This window comes from Bos taurus, chromosome 2 (assembly GCF_002263795.3).
Source record: "Bos taurus isolate L1 Dominette 01449 registration number 42190680 breed Hereford chromosome 2, ARS-UCD2.0, whole genome shotgun sequence".
NCBI classification, from domain to species: Eukaryota; Metazoa; Chordata; class Mammalia; order Artiodactyla; family Bovidae; genus Bos; species Bos taurus.
In genome coordinates, this window is record NC_037329.1 from 8,631,690 (window position 1) to 8,650,686 (window position 18,997).

Sequence of the window (18,997 nt, forward strand, 5' to 3'; positions counted from 1 at the left end):
GTCCATCACGAACTCCCAGAGTTCACCCAAACTCACGTCCACCGAGTCAGTGATGCCATCCAGCCATCTCATCCTCTGTCGTCCCCTTCTCCTCCTGCCCTCAATCCCTCCCAGCATCAGAGTCTTTTCCAATGAGTCAACTCTTCGCATGAGGTGGCCAAAGTACTGGAGTTTCAGCTTTAGCATCATTCCTTCCAAAGAACACCCAGGGCTGATCTTCTTCAGAATGGACTGGTTGGAACTCCTTGCAGTCCAAAGGACTCTCAAGAGTCTTCTCCAACACCACAGGTCAAAAGCATCAATTCTTTGGTGCTCAGCCTTCTTCATAGTCCAACTCTCACATCCATACATGACCACTGGAAAAATCATAGCCTTGACTAGACAAAGCTTTGTTGGCAAAGTAATGTCTCTGCTTTTGAATATGCTATCTAGGTTGGTCATAACTTTCCTTCCAAGGAGCAAGCGTCTTTTAATTTCATGGCTGTAGTCACCATCTGCAGTGATTTTGGAGCCCCCCAAAATAAAGTCTGACACTGTTTCCACTGTTCAAGTTCAGGAGAATAGCCAAGAGAATCAGATAAATCCACTATCATAGTTGGAGACTTCAACACTACTTACTCAGAAATGGACAGATCTTGCAGGCAGAAAATCAGTATGGACATAAGCTGAACTCAACACCACCATGAATTAACTGGATATAATTGACATTTATAGACTACTTCATCCAACAACAGCAGAATATCATTTTCTCAAACTAACATGAAACATCTTGGCCACTAAACATACCTTAATAGGTTTAAAAGAATAGAAACCATGCAATATCTACTCACCTACCATAAATGAATTAAACTAGTAATCAAAAAGAAATGATAACTGGAAAATCCTCAAATATGTAGAGATTAAAGAACAAAATTTTAATAAAAACTCAAGAAAACAAAATTTTGAAGTAGATGAAGATGAAAACATGACTTAAAAAACAGGATTCAGAGAAACCCATGCTTAGAGAAAAATATGGCATTTTACTACAAGGCATATATTAGAAAAGAAATTATCTAAAATAATAATCTAAGATTTCACCTTAGGAAACTAGACAAAGAGGAACAAATTAAATCTAGGTAAGCGGAAGTAAAGAAATAATAAGAGAGTAGAAATAAATGATATTGAAAATAGGAAACCAGTAGAAAAAATAAACGAAACCAGATGGTACGGGGAGGGAGATGGGAGGGGGGTTCAGGACGGGGAACACGTGTACACCTCTGGTGGATTCATGTTGACGTATGGCAAAACCAATACAATATTGTAAAGTAATTAGCCTCCAATTAAAGTAAATAAATTTAAATTTTTAAAAAATAAATTAAACCAAAAGCTGGTTCTTTGATAAGATCAATAAAATCAGCATGTTTCTAAGATGTTTAAATAGAATACAAATTACTTATATCAGAAAAGAAAGGAAAGAGAGCACATTAAAAGGATAATAAAGGAATATTATGGCCACAAAATAGAAAAGAGGAAATGGCCCAATTCTTTGAAAGACACAATCTGACAAAACTCACATAAGAAGAAACAGACATCTGAATAGTCCTGTATCTATTAAAGAAATTGAATCAGTAATTGTTAACAGTCCAAAAGGAAACTCTGTACATGAAATTGTGATGAACATTATGCTTATGCCATAAACTTAGGTGGGCAAAAAAGTCACAAAACTTTATATCCTTTAAGCAAACTAATTCACCATAAGACCCCATTCCATCTCTGTCTATCGGGATTCCTTAACCAATTATGGTCACAATTGTGACAAAGTCCTTAGAGTTTGCATCTCAACAAAAGTCAGAGTTGTCCATCTAGTGTTGGCTCATCTCTTTATTACATACTGCCTATGAAATGATCATCAGCCAAGTTTTTTTTTTTCATCATCTTTGAGGACCAGATGTCCAGTCGTTTCTGCATCCACGTTGGGCACAGAGATCTTTGCTGAGGCCAAGAATTCAGGGGCCAGATATTGGGCATCTCTGAGCACATCAGTCATCATTTTCCTTTACCTACTTATTATTAGGGTAAAACTGTGTGACGCAAAGTCACAACTGTGTATACAATTTACTTTTATCTAAATTCTTCCATAAGCTTAACACAGTTTATAAAACTCTGTGCATAATTGATGGAGAAGGAAATGGCAACCCACTCCAGTATTTTTGTCTGGAAAATCCCATGGACAGAGAAGCCTGGCAGGCTACAGTCCTACCGCAAGAGTCGGATATGACTTAGCGACTAGATCACCGTCATGCATAATTGAATACTACTGTTTGTAATGAAAGTAAAATTGTATGTTCAAGTATTAGGATAAAAAATCTTACAGAAATAGCATGTGTCTGTGTAAAAAAAATGAAAAGAAACAATTTTAAATATTTATATTTAACATAAATGTAGCCACAAAACTAAAAACACAAACATAAAATACAACAAATTACACATAATTATTTGTTACTAAAAATATAGACTAATAAAAAATAATCTTTAAATAGTAAATCATGAAGATAAAATGTACAATTACTTATAACAATCTATTACATGTACGAGAATAGAAGCTGTACTGGTCTTAACATTTTCTTATTATACTTACAGTTTTGGGTTAGGCCTCCAACAGGTGAGCTATGAATAAATGTAAATGACTACTAATAGTCTTTGTAATTGGCAACAATTATTTATTTGAAAAATATATGGAGAACATCAAAGCATATAGAAAGGACATAATTCAAAAGCTAATATACGGGTGATATTACACACCATGTATGCTGAACAAATTTGTCATTCCACAGTCACTTTTTCAGTCTTAACATCTCACCCCTATTCTCATTCTTCCATCTTGGGGCCTTGTCCTCAGAGCCTTGGCAGAAACTACTTATGAAATGAACTATATAGATGATTTACCTGGTTTCCAATTCCCTCCATCAGCCATACATAGACATTTATCTTTCCCTTTCAAACATGTTTTACACTATGTCAGTTAGAGGTATTACTTGGGAATGATGAATCATGAGAGTTAACTGTAGTGCGAAAAATCTGGGAGCCATATCATGGATGGAACAAAAAGAGCTTTGTCCCAAGCCTTCGTTATTTTAAAGCTTCCAAAATCAAAATAATTATTTAGAAGGCCATGGATACTTTGAGATTCCCTTCTGTTTTATCAAATACTTCACCCACACATTTCCAATTATGATATCAGCAGAGCTGGATGAGAACAGAACACAAGATCAGGAAAGTTGGGCTCACCTTTTTGTAATCAAGGGCTACCTCCTTTCCCTTTAGACCCTACCAACCCCTTTTTCTGCACCACACACACAGATACTCAGTTCCATGAACCTTAGTTCCACACATATATTTGAGTATATGTATCTAGCTTCACTTGCTTGAGGGGACAAATTGCTTCATGACAGACACATCAGCATCCTACATCTTAGACCATAAACCAGTACAAAATAAATCTCTTATAGTACAGAATAAATACAGTACAAAATAAATCTCTTGTGAATTAAGGTTATGTATAAATTATGATTTAAGTCAAAATGTATGTAGGACAGAGACAGGAGTATTTCAGAAAATATATATTTTTATGAGTAAGGCAGAAAAAGATTTAAATAATTTTGTCTGATTAATTAGTCTAGCGGCAGCAAACTGCTTGCTCACAGGCTGAATGAAGATTTGTCAACACAGCAGTATTGACAAAAAAATTAAATCAGCTATAAAGAAAAGTCTTAAATTCACACAAAAATGCACATTTCCAGCTTTTTAAAATAAGTCAGATCTAACCACAAGACCCTATATTGCTGCTTTATATCAATATACCCCTTTGGATAGAAAATGTTTTTTCTAGTTTTCCACAATAATTGTCAGTCTCTTTCAGTCAAACAAATGGAAATTATATTTCCCCACTGGCCTACTATGGTCCTGTTTTACACTTGTCACAACATTTCATTCTCAAACACCAACATTTTCATTCTCACCGGTGGCATAGTTTAAGTAATAATGTATATACACATTCTACTCACTTACTTTCCTGGTTCCTAAAAATATTTCATTCAACCCCCATAAATATCTAACAGGAGAGCTTGCTCAATAACTGCCTTAAGTGGTCATTACTGCCATTACTTCCCTTTCTCTGATAAAAAAAGACCTCTGATGGAATACTGGAGTCTCACTCACAACTTTTTTTCATACCAGAGCTGGTAATAAATGTCCCTTTCTTTCCTGATAAGGCAGTTCTCAGGATGTTAGTATAGTTGTCTATGGCCATGCCTCCAGTGAAGATATCAACAGGCAGAGGGCAGCAACAATAGAAAAACAGATTCTAACAGTGAATAAGAGCTTATTTCCATTGCTACTGTCATCCATGACTTTCCATATTATGATAGGAATATATTTCATATTCACTGAGCTAGACAGATTTCAATTTCTGACCAATTATAAACAAAAACCACCATTGATTTTTATCCCAAAGGCTTATTTATTTTTTATATGTAAATAAAAGTTACTTATATTTCAGTGAAATAATTCAGTGCATCTTCTGTTCTGACTCATTTATATATAATCTTAAGATTAACTGACTGTTCCTTTAACACTTTATTTAATACCTTTCTTTGGAAAAAGGAAGAAAAAGCATCTGTATATATACAGGAATGTTGGAAGAAACTTTAGAAATCATCCACTTCAGTTTTTGAGTTTTACAGAAGATGTGCCCCACCCCCAAATTTATATGTTAAATTATGGCCTCTATGGAGATGATTAGATCATGAGGGTGAAACCCTCATGAAAGGGATTGTTGTTAATTGTTCAGTCACTAAATCCTGCCCAACTCTGCAAATCCATGCATTGCAGCACACCAGGCTTCCCTGTCCTTCACTATCTCCTAGAGTTTCCTCAGATTCATATCAAATGAGTTGGCAATGCTGTCTAACCTTCTCATCTTCTGCTGCCCTCTTCTTCTTTTGCCTTCAATCTTTGCCAGCACCAGTATCTTTTCCAATAAGTTGGCTCTAAGCATTAAGCATTAAAAAGCAGAGACATTACATTGCCAACAAAAATTCTTCTAGTCAAAGCTATGGTTTTTGCATTAGTTATGTACAGGTGTTAGAGTTGGAACATAAAGAAAGCTGAGTACGGAAGAATTGATGCTTTTGAACTGTGGTGTTGGAGAAGACTCTTGAGAGTCCCTTGGACTGCAAGGAGATCCAACCAGTCAATCCTGGTCAATTTCCAATAAAGGAAATCAGTCCTGAATACTCATTGGAAGGACTGACGCTGAAGCTGAAGCTCCAATACTTCGACCACCTGATGCAAAGAACTGACTGACTAGAAAAGACCCTATGCTGGGAAAGATTGAAGGCAGGAGGAGAAGGGGACGACAGAGGATGAAATGGTTGGATGGCATCAGTGACTCAATGGAAATGAATTTGAGCAAGCTCCGGGAGTTGGTGATGGACAGGGAAGCCTGGCATGATGCAGTCCATGGGGTTGCAAAGAGTCAGACACGACTGAGTACTGAACTGAAGTGAAACATCAGGTGGTCAAAGTATTAGAGCTTCAGCTTCAGCACCAGTCCTTCCTATAAATATGCAGTGTTGATTTCCTTTAGGGTTGACTAATTTGGTCTCCATTCAGTCCACAGGACTCTCAAGTGTCTTCTCCAGCACCACAATTCAAAGATATCAATTCCTCATCACTCAGCCCTCTTTATGGTCCAACTCTCACATCTATACACTACTGGGAAGACCATAGCTTTGACTATATGGACCTTTGTCTGCAAAGTGGTGTCTCTGCTTTTTAACACACTGTCCAGGAGAAGGCAATAGCAACCTACTCCAGTACTCTTGCCTGGAAAATCCCATGGAAGGAGGAGCCTGGTAGGCTTCAGTCCATGGGGTTGTGAAGAGTCAGACACAACTGAGCGACTTCACTTTCACTTTCACTCACTGGAGAAGGAAATGGCAACCCACTCCAGTGTTCTTGCCTGGAGAATCCCAGGGACAGCAGAGCCTGGTGGGCTGCCATCTATGGGGTTGCACAGAGTCGGACATGACTGAAGTGACTTAGCAGCAGGTTTGACATAGTTTTTCTTGGCAGGAAGTATACTGTGTTTTATTAAAGAGGTGTTTTATTAACTTTGCCAGACTCTTAGGCAAAGTTTTGTGTACAGAATGTTTTTCAGGGATTAACACTTGTACAGTGGAAAAGGAATAAGCAGAATTGTCCAGTGGAGAAGCAGGCCTGGAATGCATGTCCAAAAGCCTCACTTGACCCCACTGGAGAGAACTGAAGCTGAAATGGCCTGTCGGAGCTGTCTGATGTCAGCATCAATCAGATACTGAATTTTGGCAACCCCAGGAATGACCTGACCTGGGGTGCATCGTCTACACCATTTATTATAAGACTGTGTTTTTCCCAATGATGTGAAATGTCACTTTAAAAATATACAAGGTCATATATGTTTGTCTATCCATTATTGGTGCTCAAACTCATATTTGTTTTTTCTATTTTATGGTATTGGCTAAACTCTAGTAAAATGTTGAAAAGCAGGTACAGTAGATATCCTTGCCTTTTTATTTTAACAGGGATATTTTTAATATTTCACCTTTAGGATATCTGTGATATATTTCTGGTAGACACAACTTATGAAGCTAAGACATCCTTGCTCTCTTCTTAACATGTTAAGGACCTATTATAAATGTAAATGTTAGCAAATGCTTTTTGTATATTTATTTAGGTGGTTACAAGCTTTTCTACTTTCATCTGTTAATGTAGATAATTTCCTAATGATATAGTTCTGTGGTTAGTGCAATTAATTGACACGATCTTTTAATTCTCTATACATCAACACTCCGTTGCTTTATTACAAGAGAAATGTATTTACACACCTCTTGACTTTAGACTGGGCACGTGACCATGTGTGTTAGTTGCCCAGTCATGTCCGACTCTTTGAGACCCCAGGAACTATATAGCCTGCCAGGCCCATCTATCCATCGGGATTCTCCAGGCAAGAACACTGGAGTGGACTGCCATGCCCTCCTCCAGGGGGTCTTCCCGGCCCAGGGATGATACCAGTGTCTCCTATGTCTCCTGCATTGGCAGGCAGGTCCTTTACCAACAGCAGGTGCATGGAAGTCACTCTGTACCTTTCTGGAGCCTGAACCTTAAGATGTATTGTTTTCACTTGTCCTCATGTACTTCTGCTTCCGTTTTGAGAGGAACATGTCTGGCTAACTGGATGACTCAAGAACAAAGATGTGACAAATAGGGAGAGATATTAAATCACATGTGATTTTGGTTTTTCTATTCAGAAACAAAATTGGTCTATATTTCTCTTGTCCTATACTTGTCAGTTTTGGAATTAGGGAAAACTAGTCTTCTAAAATTGGAGAAGGAAATGGCAACCCACTCCAATGTTCTTGCCTGGAGAATCCCAGGGACAGGGGAGCCTGGTGGGCTGCCATCTCTGGGGTCGCACAGAGTTGGACACGACTGAAGTGACTTAGAAGCAGCAGCAGTCTTCTAAAATAATGTATCAGAGTGAAGTAAGCCAGAAAGAAAAACACCAATACAGTATACTAACGCATATATATGGAATTTAGAAAGATGGTAACAATAACCCTGTGTACGAGACAGTAAAAGAGACACTGATGTATAGATCAGTCTTATGGACTCTGTGGGAGAGGGAGAGGGTGGGGAGATTTGGGAGAATAGCATTGAAACATGTATAATATCATGTATGAAACGAATCGCCAGTCCAGGTTTGATGCACGGTACTGGATGCTTGGGGCTGGTGCACTGGGACGACCCAGAGGGAGGGTAGGGGAGGGAGGAGGGAGGAGGGTTCAGGATGGGGAATGCGGGTATACCTGTGGTGGATTCATTTTGATACTTGGCAAAACTAATACAATATTGTAAAGTTTAAAAATAAAATAAAATTTTAAAAAGTTAATAAATAAAATAATGTATCACACAAAATTGTGTAAGTCTATTATAATTTATATAATATCAAGTTGGTTTTATCAACCAACTTTGTAATTTTTTCAGTTATCTTTATCATTTTTATTATCTTCCTGCTAGTCTTTTTTAGTTTGTTTTTAAATTTGGTTATTAATTTCAAACTTCTTGAATTTAAGAACATATATTGTTCTCTAAGAACTGCATTGTACCACTGTATACATTTTGTTATTCAATATAATGCAACTCAATCTTAAATAATTATTTTTATTTTTCCCCTTTAACTGAGAATGTATGTAGAAATATATTCTTTAATTTCCAATAAAAAATAAACTCTGTATAATTAGTTCACTTCTTTTTATTATCTTTGTCAGCAAATAAGTATTAAATATCACTTTTAATTTACTGAGGTTCATTTTGCTAAATTCTACATGTTAAATAGTATAAAATATTTCAAATATACTTGAAAATAATATTTATATCATGTATTCTGATTCCTAGATTCATAATTCTATATGTTAGACATTTCTTTGTACCTCTATACACCTTCTTAAAAGCACTAAAGAAGTTTTTAAATTATGATATTCAATTATCTGTGTTTCTCCACTAATCTTTATATAACTAAAGTTAGATTCAGGGCAGATATTATAAGTACCTATATATTCTCATTATGTAGGATTTATTATTAGTAATCCATTCTTAACTACATGGTAAAATGCAAATAAAAAGAATTTAAGTAGTTTCTGGACTTTAATCTTAAATAACAAGTAATTAACATTTTTATCAAGTACTGATGATTAAAGATAAAATTACACAGTAACCCTCCATATTTTAAACATGTAATTTAATTGTATTAAGGAAAAGAACTACAGATGATGGAAGATGTAAATTGATTTTATTTTTGCACATCTGTTCACATTTCTTTTCAAGTTTAGTCCAGGACAGTCTGTGTATGAATGGCACTGATTAATTCACATGTCCCTGTAAGTAGAAAGATGGATATTAAGGAAGAAAATAAATAATTCTCTGAGTGCTACCATATTCAGATGAAATAATTAAACAATTTCAAAATGCTTCACTTCTCAGTCCTTGTTCCTCAAACATGGGACCCTGACACTGTCAAAAACAGTCCTAAATAGAGGAGACAAATAGAGGAGACAAATTTGAGTCATCCCTCAAATTGTATTTCTCACATCACTACTGAGTTATTGGGCTTTAGTTTATAAGTCAGTTTCTTTAATGTTCAGCTCGTGTGAAACATTTAATCATCGCTTAATAAATTGACAAAAATTTTAAGAAACAGACTTCACAGATGTGTCAATCACTTGGTCACTCTTGGGCTCCCTCTAATCCCACTGCAACTGCATATTTACTCATATTTAGAAGCACAATTCCAATTTATGGAACCCACCCTACAGAAAAAAATTATAGATCTGTTGAAGGCCAAAGAAATATTGGCAGTAACTGATGTCCATAAGCCACTTACTGTCAGTAATGTGTGATGTATACAGGAAATGCATTCCATTCGTGATTAGTTCTGTTAATTGGGGTCAAAACTAGCATAATCTGTTTGAATCTAAAAATAAATTCTTAATATATCATTATGCAAATAAGTCAACACTCTTTTCCAATCTAACCTCTTAATGAAGACTCTAGGAAATTTTACATTTCTTATATGTGACAATTTGAAATGCACTTCATGTTTCTGCCCCTGTCAAACTTTCAGTGGAAGCCTAAAATCAGTTATATGACCATGAGTAATCAGGTGGCCAGAAAAAAAAGTCTTTATACTTCCTGCTTTATTGACTGTGCAAAAGCCTTTGACTGTGTGGATCACAACAAACTGTGGAAAATTCTTAAAGAGATGGGAATGCCAGACCACCTGACTTGCCTCCTGAGAAATCTATATGCAGGTCAAGAAGCAACAGTTAGAACTGGCCACAGAATAACATACTGGTTCCAAATCAGGAAAGGAGTACATCAAGGCTGAATACTGTCATGCTGCTTGTTTAACTTATATGCACAGTACACCATGGGAAATATCAGGCTGGATGAAGCACAGGTGGAATCAAGACTGCTGGGAGAAATATCAATAACCTCAGATACGCAGATGACACCACCTTTATGGTAGAAAATGAAAAAGAACTAAAAGCCTCTTGATGAAGGTGAAACAGGAGAGTGGAAAAGTTGGCTTAAAGCTCAACATTCAGAAAACTAAGATCATGGCATCCAGTCTCATCACTTCATGGGAAATAGATGGGGAAACAATGGAAATGGTGACAGACTTTACTTTCTTGGGCTTCAAAAACACTGCAGATGGTGACTGCAGCCTATGACCAATCTAGACAGCATATTAAAAAGCAGAGACATTACTTTGCCAACCAAGGTCTGTCTAGTCAAAGCTATGATTTTTCCAGTAGTCATGTATGGATGTGAGAGTTGGACCATAAAGAAAGCTGAGCACTGAAGAATTGATGCATTTGAACTGTGGTGTTGGAGAAGACTCTTGAGAGTCCCTTGGACTGCAAGGAGATCCAACCAGTCCATCCTAAAGGAAATCAGTCCTGAATATTCATGGAAGGACTGACGCTAAAGCTGAAACTCCAATATTTTGGCCACTTGATTCCAAGAACTAACTCATTTGAAAAGACCCTGATGCTGGGAAATATTGAAGGCAGAAGAAGGAGACAACAGAGGATGAGATGTTTGGATGGCATCACTGACTCGATGGACATGAGTTTGAGCAAGCTTTGGGAGTTGGTGATGGACAAGAAAGCCTGGCGTGCTGCAGTACCTGGGGTTGCAAAGAGATGGACAAGGCTGAGCGACTGAACTGAACTGAACTAATATCTCATGGAGTTGAACAAAGAATAAATAAGAGGCACTTCTTGTATGTGAATTTTGTAAGCAGACGTAATGCAACTAAACTGTTCCATCCAGTATCTCACTGTTTCTCACAGAGGGCACTGTGTGACAGTAGGTTGAACAAGGAGCCTCTCTGATGTTTTTCTGAACCTTATAAGTATTCCATCTGGAGGGTGGAAATGACAGCAGCTAAGGGGAATCTCTCCTTGCTATTCTTTGGAGTTCTGCATTCAAATGGGTATATCTTTCCTTTTCTCCTTTGCTTTTCACTTCTCTTCTTTTCACAGCTATTTGTAAGGCCTCCTCAGACAGCCATTTTGCTTTTTAGCATTTCTTTTCCTTGCGGATGGTCTTGATTCCTGTCTCTTGTACAATGTCATGAACCTCAGTCCATAGTTCATCAGGCAATCTATCAGATCTAGGTCCTTAAATCTATTTCCCACTTCCACTGTATAATCATTAGGGATTTGATTTAGATCATAGATGAATGGCCTAGTGGTTTTCCCTACTTTCTTCAATTTAAGTCTGAATATGGGAATAAGGTGTTCATGATCTGAGCCACAGTGAGCTCCCAGTCTTGTTTTTGCTGACTGTATAGAGCTTCTCCATCTTTGGCTGCAAAGAATATAATCAATCTGATTTCGGTGTGGACCATCTAGTGATGTCCATGTGTAGAGTCTTCTCTTGTGTTGTTGAAAGAGGGTGTTTGGTATTGAAAGGTTGTTGTTGAATCACGCGAATACACCGGGATTCTTGGCCCCCGGAGGAGAAGAATTCAATCCGGGGCCAGAGACGAGGCTTGATCGCTCAGAGCTTTTGTGTAGTAAAGTTTTTTTAAAGTATAAAGGAGATAGAGAAAGCTTCTGACATAGGCATCAGAAGGGGGCAGAAAGAGTACCCGCTTGCTAGTGTTAACAATGAAGTTATATACTCTCCAGTGAATCCAAAGAATGTCTGGAGGTTGTAAAGACCTCATCAGACCTACTCCCATAATTTACATTTTAAGATAACACTGTCCTCAGGCAAGATACATCCTTGTAAAGACCAGGTCTACTCCCATAATTAACATTTTAAGATAACAGAATTAGCCAGAAGGTTTAATCCAAAAACTGTCCTTAGGCAGGATACATTATTGGTATATAATCCTAAGGAATGTGGAGAAAGAAAAAAGTTTGTCCTTTCTTCCTCCTTGAGAATTCCAGACCCCTCTCTCTTTGGGGACCCCTAGACTCCCTATCAACCTGCCTAGGAAATGACTCTCTCATTCCCCCCTTTTCTTTTAGGAGAATTATGTTGCCTAGGGAAAAGGGGCGTCGTTCTCATTCCATAACTGCTTCCGAGCTGACAAGGGGCGTTGTCCCTAAATTGGTGAGGCAACATATTCTCCTAATCCTCATATTGAGGATATCTGATCCAGGGGCCCCAAATAGTAGTTGGAGGAAGCTACAGCAGTAGCAGGAGTTTGAGCAACCATTTGTAACTTAAAAGCTTTCATGAGACTAGAAACAAATCCAGTTATACAATTACAGATGCAGGGAGCAAACAGCAAAAACAAAACAATCAGAATTAAAATTAAAAGTCACATTATGTCCATAGTTAAAGTACAAAGTTGCACCAGTCCATTTTAGGGTTGGTAGATGTCATCAGATGAAGAAGAGGCATCGCATGTGATTGTTGTCGAAGGTATTCACAGACTTGGAGAAAGTCTTTTTCTTGAAGTGGGGATGTCCACCACAGGAAGCCTTCCACTGACGAAGAGGGGAGCTCTCCGCAGACCCAGCAGTTAGACCGATTGTGGAATGCAGCATAAGAGTGAGCCCAGGACAGGAAGACATTGTCTTGAGGATCAAACTGCAGACTCAGGATTTTTGGAGTCAGCAGAAGTAGACTCACATAGATTATCAGGCCCATCCGCTGCCCTTTGTTTAACTCTAGAGCTCGGGTCAGAGCCACAAGCTCTGCTAACAGAGCACTGGTTCCCTAGGGGAGAGATTTTGCTTTCAAAACCTGTTCAGCAGTCACCACGGCGTAACCTGCTTTACGCTTTCCATCCTGAACAAAAGAACTGCCATCTGTAAATATTTCCATGTCAGGATTGTCTAATGGGATATCCTTTAGATCCTCCTGAGCTGCATAGTTTAAAGTTAGGAATTGAGAACAATCGTGATCAGGTGTTTCATTTTCCTTCTCAGGAAGGAAAGTGGCAGGATTTAAATTTCCACAAACTTTAAGCTTAGTTACTGGTCCCTCTAACAACAATGACTGATACTTAAGAAGCCTACTGTCTGTCATCCAAATATTAACCTTAGAATTTAAGATTCCACTCACATCATGAGAAGTCAGTACAGTAAGTTTTCGTCCATTAATTATTTTTAAAGCTTCAGGTGCTAATAAAGCCACTGCCCCAATTACTCTTAGGCAGTGGGGCCACCCACATGAAACTACATCTAATTTTCTGCTTAGATAAGCAATAGGTTGCTGGTGAGGCCCTCGGGGTTGTGTCAAAACTCCCAATGCCACACCTTTTCTTTCAGTGACAAACAAATTAAATTCTGACCCTGTGGGCAAGCTCAGAGCTGGAGCTTGCAGTCTGAAGAACCTTAAAAGCCTTTTGAGTTTCTGGAGACCAAACCAGTTTGTCGGTTTGGGCCTGCTGAGTTTCAGCTATAAGTTTATATAAAGGCCGGGCAAGTTCTCTGTAACCCGGAATCCAAATGCGACAGTAACCTGTGATTCCCAAAAATCTTCTCAATTGTCTTAAAGTCATAGGTAGGGGGTGATTTAGTATAGGTTTAATTTTCTTAGGGCCTATGGCCCTAGTCCCTTCTGATATGATTAGGCCCAGATATCTAACCGATTGTTGACAAAGCTGAGCCTTTTCTCTTTGATGCCTTGTAACCACAATCTGCCAGAAAGTTTAAGAAATCTTCTGAGGCTCGCGAACAAGCTTCCTCTGTCTCAGCACAGAGCAAAATATCATCTACATATTGTAACACCACTGCTTCAGAGCTATTAAAGTTTTGTAGATCTCGTGACAAACTTTGTCCGAATAAGTGAGGACTGTCACGAAATCCCTGAGGCAAAACTGTCCAGGTTAACTGAGAAGCTGGCTGCGAAGGGTCTTCAAAGGCAAATAGGAATTGACTTTCTTCCGCCAAAGGCACTGAATAGAAGGCATTCTTTAAATCAATTACTGAGAAATATTTGGCCCGTTCAGGAATTTCAGACAATAGAGTATAAGGATTAGGCACCACGGGGTATAAAGGAACTACAGCCTCATTTATTATTCGTAATTCCTGAACTAGTCTCCATTTACCATTTGATTTCTTTATACCCAAAATAGGAGTGTTGCAAGGACTGTTACAGGGAATTAATAGTCCCTGCTCCTTTAAATTTTCGATGATGGGTTTTAACCCTTCTTTAACTTCAGGTTTCAGTGGATACTGCTTCTTATGTGGAAATATGTGTGGGTCTTTGAGCTTAACAACTACAGGAATAGCATTTTGTGTTCGACCCACAGATTTTCCATCAGCCCATACTCTAGTATTTACATTTTGTTCAACTAAAGGGAGAGAAAGGGAGGGCTCCATATTCATGAAAACAGAGGCATGGACCTTGTTCAGTATATCCCTTCCCAAAAGGGGTGAGGGAGATTCTGGCACGATCAGAAACTCGTGTTAAAACAGCACAGAATCCCAGTTGCAAGATAAAGAATAACTGAAATAATACCTTTTGGCTCGTCCAGACAGTCCCATTACGGAAGCGGATCGGGAAGAAAGTGGGCCAGGGGCTTCAGTAAGCACAGAATAAGTTGCCCCAGTATCTAAAAGGAAATCGACGGATTGGCCCCCCACAACTATTAATACCCGGGGTTCCTCAGGTGTAATTAGGACGGGAGCTTGTGTGGGGACCCCCGGGCACCTTCAGTCCTGATTGTCTTGAGAGTCCGACCCCGGAGACCTACGCCTCTGGGGGCAGTCTCTCTTCCAGTGCGGTCCTTTGCAGACCAGACATGGAGCCGGGGGCGGCTTAGATGCCTGAGGGCAATCCCGCTTGAGGTGCCCCTCCTTTCCACAGCAGTAGCAAGCCCACCTGGGCCCCTCTGGGCATTTTTCTCAGGCTGTTTAAGAACGTTTTTCATAGCCATGGCGAAGGCTTCCGCCTTTTCCTTTGTCTTTTTTTGCCTTTCTTTCTTTTCCTCATATTCCCTACCATAATAGACTGTCTGAGCCAGTTGTAACAGAGTATCTAAAGACTGATTTGGTCCATACGCCTGTTTTAATAGCTTATGGCGGATATCTGGAGCCGACTGAGTGAGAAATCTATCCTTTAAGATCACTTTTCCCTCTTCACTTTCAGGATCAATCTCAGTGAATCTGCGAAGGCCTTCTCTCAGTCTATCTAGGAATTTACCAGGAGCTTCTTTCTCCTCCTGTTCTATGTCTGCCAATTTGCCATAGTTTAAAGGCTTGGAACGCGCCTGCCTAAGTCCTTCAAGAATACATCTAACAAAATGACTCTGATCCCATCTTCCTTTAGCTGTGTTGTAGTCCCAGTCTGGTTCTATAGTTGGGACCGCCTGATTCCCAGTGGGGAGGGCCGCTATCTTGTTCTCCCTCTTCCCTACTGATTCATTACCAAGCCATTCATCTCCATAAGCAACCGCTTTCCCCAAAACTCGAGTCTTTGACTCAGGAGTCAGCGTTTGTCCCAAGATATACATCACATCTTTCCAAGTGAGGTCATAAAGCAGAGTAACACCTTTAAAAGCTCTAATATATTTTTCTGGGTCCTCTAAATAGTCTCCCAGATCCTCCTTGATTCTTTGTATTTCTTGATAAGAAAAAGGCTTATTAACTCTCACAGACTATTTCTCCTGGTGGGTGTTTCATAAAGAGACAACAGCTTGTGTGGCTGTTCCTCAGTCTCTCTGGCTGCTCTGCGCATATGATCCCAGGGATAGATTGGAGAAACCTGTTTTTCCTCTTCTCTTTGTCTCCTGTCCTCCATCTCATCTCTTACTTCGATGGTCTGAGTTTCTACTGAAACCAGAGTAGTCTGAGGTCGTACTGAGACAGGAGTTATTTGGACCTCCATGTGGGCAGTTTGAATCTCAGTTTGGATTTCCAGTTATGGGGGCAAAGTAAGAGGACAGGAGGGAGCTGAAGATTTCACGCCCAAATCTATACCCTTAGGACATAAGTCTGGCATATTTTGCAGAGAGAAAAAGGGCAACACATATGCTACTTCTACCCATTTTCCTTGTTCCTGACAGAACCGGTCTAATTGTAGAACAGGATTATACTTAAGAGACCCTCCAACTGGCCAGCGTTCGCCATCCTCCAATGGATACCGTGGCCATGCAGTATCACATAGGAAGACCAGGTGTGTCTTTTTTAGGCCCTGGGGATCAAATCTATCCCAGTTTTTCAGGATACAGTTCAAAGGAGTGAGGCTGAAATTGTTAGCTCCCATCTGTAAGAGAGAAAAAAAGTGACCAAGGCCATTTTTCTACCGGAGGCGTCCCTCCCTGCTCTAGATGGGGGTGTAGACAGACGTTACACCAAAAGCTTTTCCTTCCTGGTCGGACTTAGTCTGTCCCTTACTGACGCAGGGGCCGTACTCGTCCCTCCCGGTTCTACCACCGAGATGGGGTGGGGATGTACCAGGGGTAGACTTGATAGCATCCCTACTTGACGTCCAGCTCTTCACCCTTAACCTTGCTTGCCTCTGATGTCACCCGGGGTGAATCAGAGTAACCTTCCGGAATGCCTCCCAAGCTAAGACTACCGGGGGAAACATTCGTCACCTGAGTGCCTGTGCACGGCCCTGAGTATTTCCTGACTACAATAAGACAAACACAAACATAAAACTGAGATGTTCTTTCCAAGCATCACCACACCAGTATAACAGCCTCTTCTGATCCACTAAGAGCCGGCGTTACCAAAGAAAAAAAAAAACCCATCGCAGCCCCAATCTGAGTAACCTTTAACCTCAGAGATGTTCTGGGAGCTAGAGCTCCATCTAGCTTACGAACTTTCGATTCCTAGCGAGGCTAGACACTTTCTTGACTACCAATTCAAGTTTGGGACCTAAGCCACAGTACACAGTAACAGTATAGATCACAAGTCCCTTGAAAGTCTATGATCCAATAGATTAGGTTAGTACTTCTAATTCCCAAGGAGTTATGAAATGGTCAAAGAGACCGAAAAGTTTGACCGAGAAAGGACAGTTCGGTCCACACGCTTTGCCCATTTCTGGTCGGTTCCGAAGGAGACATTGGGTGCCTCTTGGCATTGGCAGGTCGGTATAACGCCCCGACAGGTTTCTGCCATAAGCTGTATGAGATCACCGTGGAACCGCAGAGCAGGGCCCCTTACTTGCTTCACGCAGGGCATGCCATTCATTCACACAAGCACACGGTAGAGTTAGTAAAGCACGGCAGAAAACGTGTTCGCTAAGAGAACAAAGAACTAAAGCTCCAAGCATCCTTACCTTGTCCTGAAGGATCCCGGACGAGCCCCCAAGATGAAAGGTTGTTGTTGAATCACGCGAATACACCGGGATTCTTGGCCCCCGGAGGAGAAGAATTCAATCCGGGGCCAGAGACGAGGCTTGATCGCTCAGAGCTTTTGTGTAGTAAAGTTTTATTAAAGTATAAAGGAGATAGAGAAAGCTTCTGACATAGGCATCAGAAGGGGGCAGAAAGAGTACCCGCTTGCTAGTGTTAACAATGAAGTTATATACTCTCCAGTGAATCCAAAGAATGTCTGGAGGTTGTAAAGACCTCATCAGACCTACTCCCATAATTTACATTTTAAGATAACACTGTCCTCAGGCAAGATACATCCTTGTAAAGACCAGGTCTACTCCCATAATTAACATTTTAAGATAACAGAATTAGCCAGAAGGTTTAATCCAAAAACTGTCCTTAGGCAGGATACATTATTGGTATATAATCCTAAGGAATGTGGAGAAAGAAAAAAGTTTGTCCTTTCTTCCTCCTTGAGAATTCCAGACCCCTCTCTCTTTGGGGACCCCTAGACTCCCTATCAACCTGCCTAGGAAATGACTCTCTCAGTATGACCAGTGTGTTCTCTTGGCAAAACTGTTAGCCATTGCCCTGTCTCATTCTGTACCCCAAGGCCAAATTTGCCTGTTACTCCAGGTGTTTCTTGACTTCCTACTTTTGCATTCCAGTCCCCTAAAATGAAAAGGACGTGTTTTTTGGGTGTTCATTCTAGAAGGTCTTGTAGGTCTTCATAGAACCATTCAACTTCAGTTTCTTTGGCATTACTGGTTGGGGCATAGACTTGGATTACTATGATATTGAATGGTTTGCCTTGGAAATGAACAGAGATCATTCTGTTGTTTTTGAGATTGCATCCAAGTACTGCATTTTGGATTCTTTTGTTGACTATGATGGCTACTCCATTTCCTCTAAGGGATTCCTGCCCACAGTAGTAGATATAATGGTCATCTGAGTTAAATTCGCCCATTCCAGTCCATTTTAGTTCACTGATTCCTAGAATATTGACTTTCACTCTTGCCATCTCCTGTTTGACCACTTCCAATTTACCTTGATTCATGGATCTAACATTCCAGGTTCCTATGCAATATTGCTCTTCACAGCATCAGATCTTGCTTCTGTCACCAGTCACATCCATAACTGGGTGTTGTTTTTGCTTTGTCTCCCTCTTTTCCTTCTTTCTGGAGTTATTTCTCCACAGATCTCTAGTAGCATATTGGGCACCTACCAAACTGGGGAGTTCATCTTTCAGTGTCCTATCTTTTTGCCTTTTCATACTGTTCATGGGGTTCTCAGGACAAGAATATTGAAGTGATTTGTCATTCCCTTCTCCAGGGAACCACATTTTATCAGAACTCTCCACCATGACGCACCCACCTTGGGTGTCCCTACCGGGCATGGCTCATAGTTTCAATGAGTTAGACAAGGTTGTGGCCCATGTGATAAGATTGCATGCTTTTCTCTGATTGTGGTTTTCAGTCTGTCTGCCCTATGATGGAGACGGATAAGAGGCTTATGGAAGCTACCTGATGGGAGAGAATGACCAAGGGGGAAACTGGGTTTTGTTCTGATGGGCGTGGCCATGCCCAGTAAATTTTTAATCCAATTTTCTGTTGATGGGTGGAGCTG

General features: G+C 39.9%; 1 long non-coding RNA gene across 1 annotated transcript in view; it reads right to left on the minus strand.

The window, feature by feature from the left end:
• Nucleotides 1–8,847: 8,847 nt before the first annotated feature.
• The window catches only part of LOC132342941 (uncharacterized), a 48,984-nt gene continuing 38,834 nt past the window's right edge, over nucleotides 8,848–18,997 (minus strand). The window contains exon 4 of the long non-coding RNA XR_009491492.1: nucleotides 8,848–8,955. This is a non-coding gene — a long non-coding RNA (uncharacterized lncRNA). The remainder of the gene's footprint in view (nucleotides 8,956–18,997) is intronic.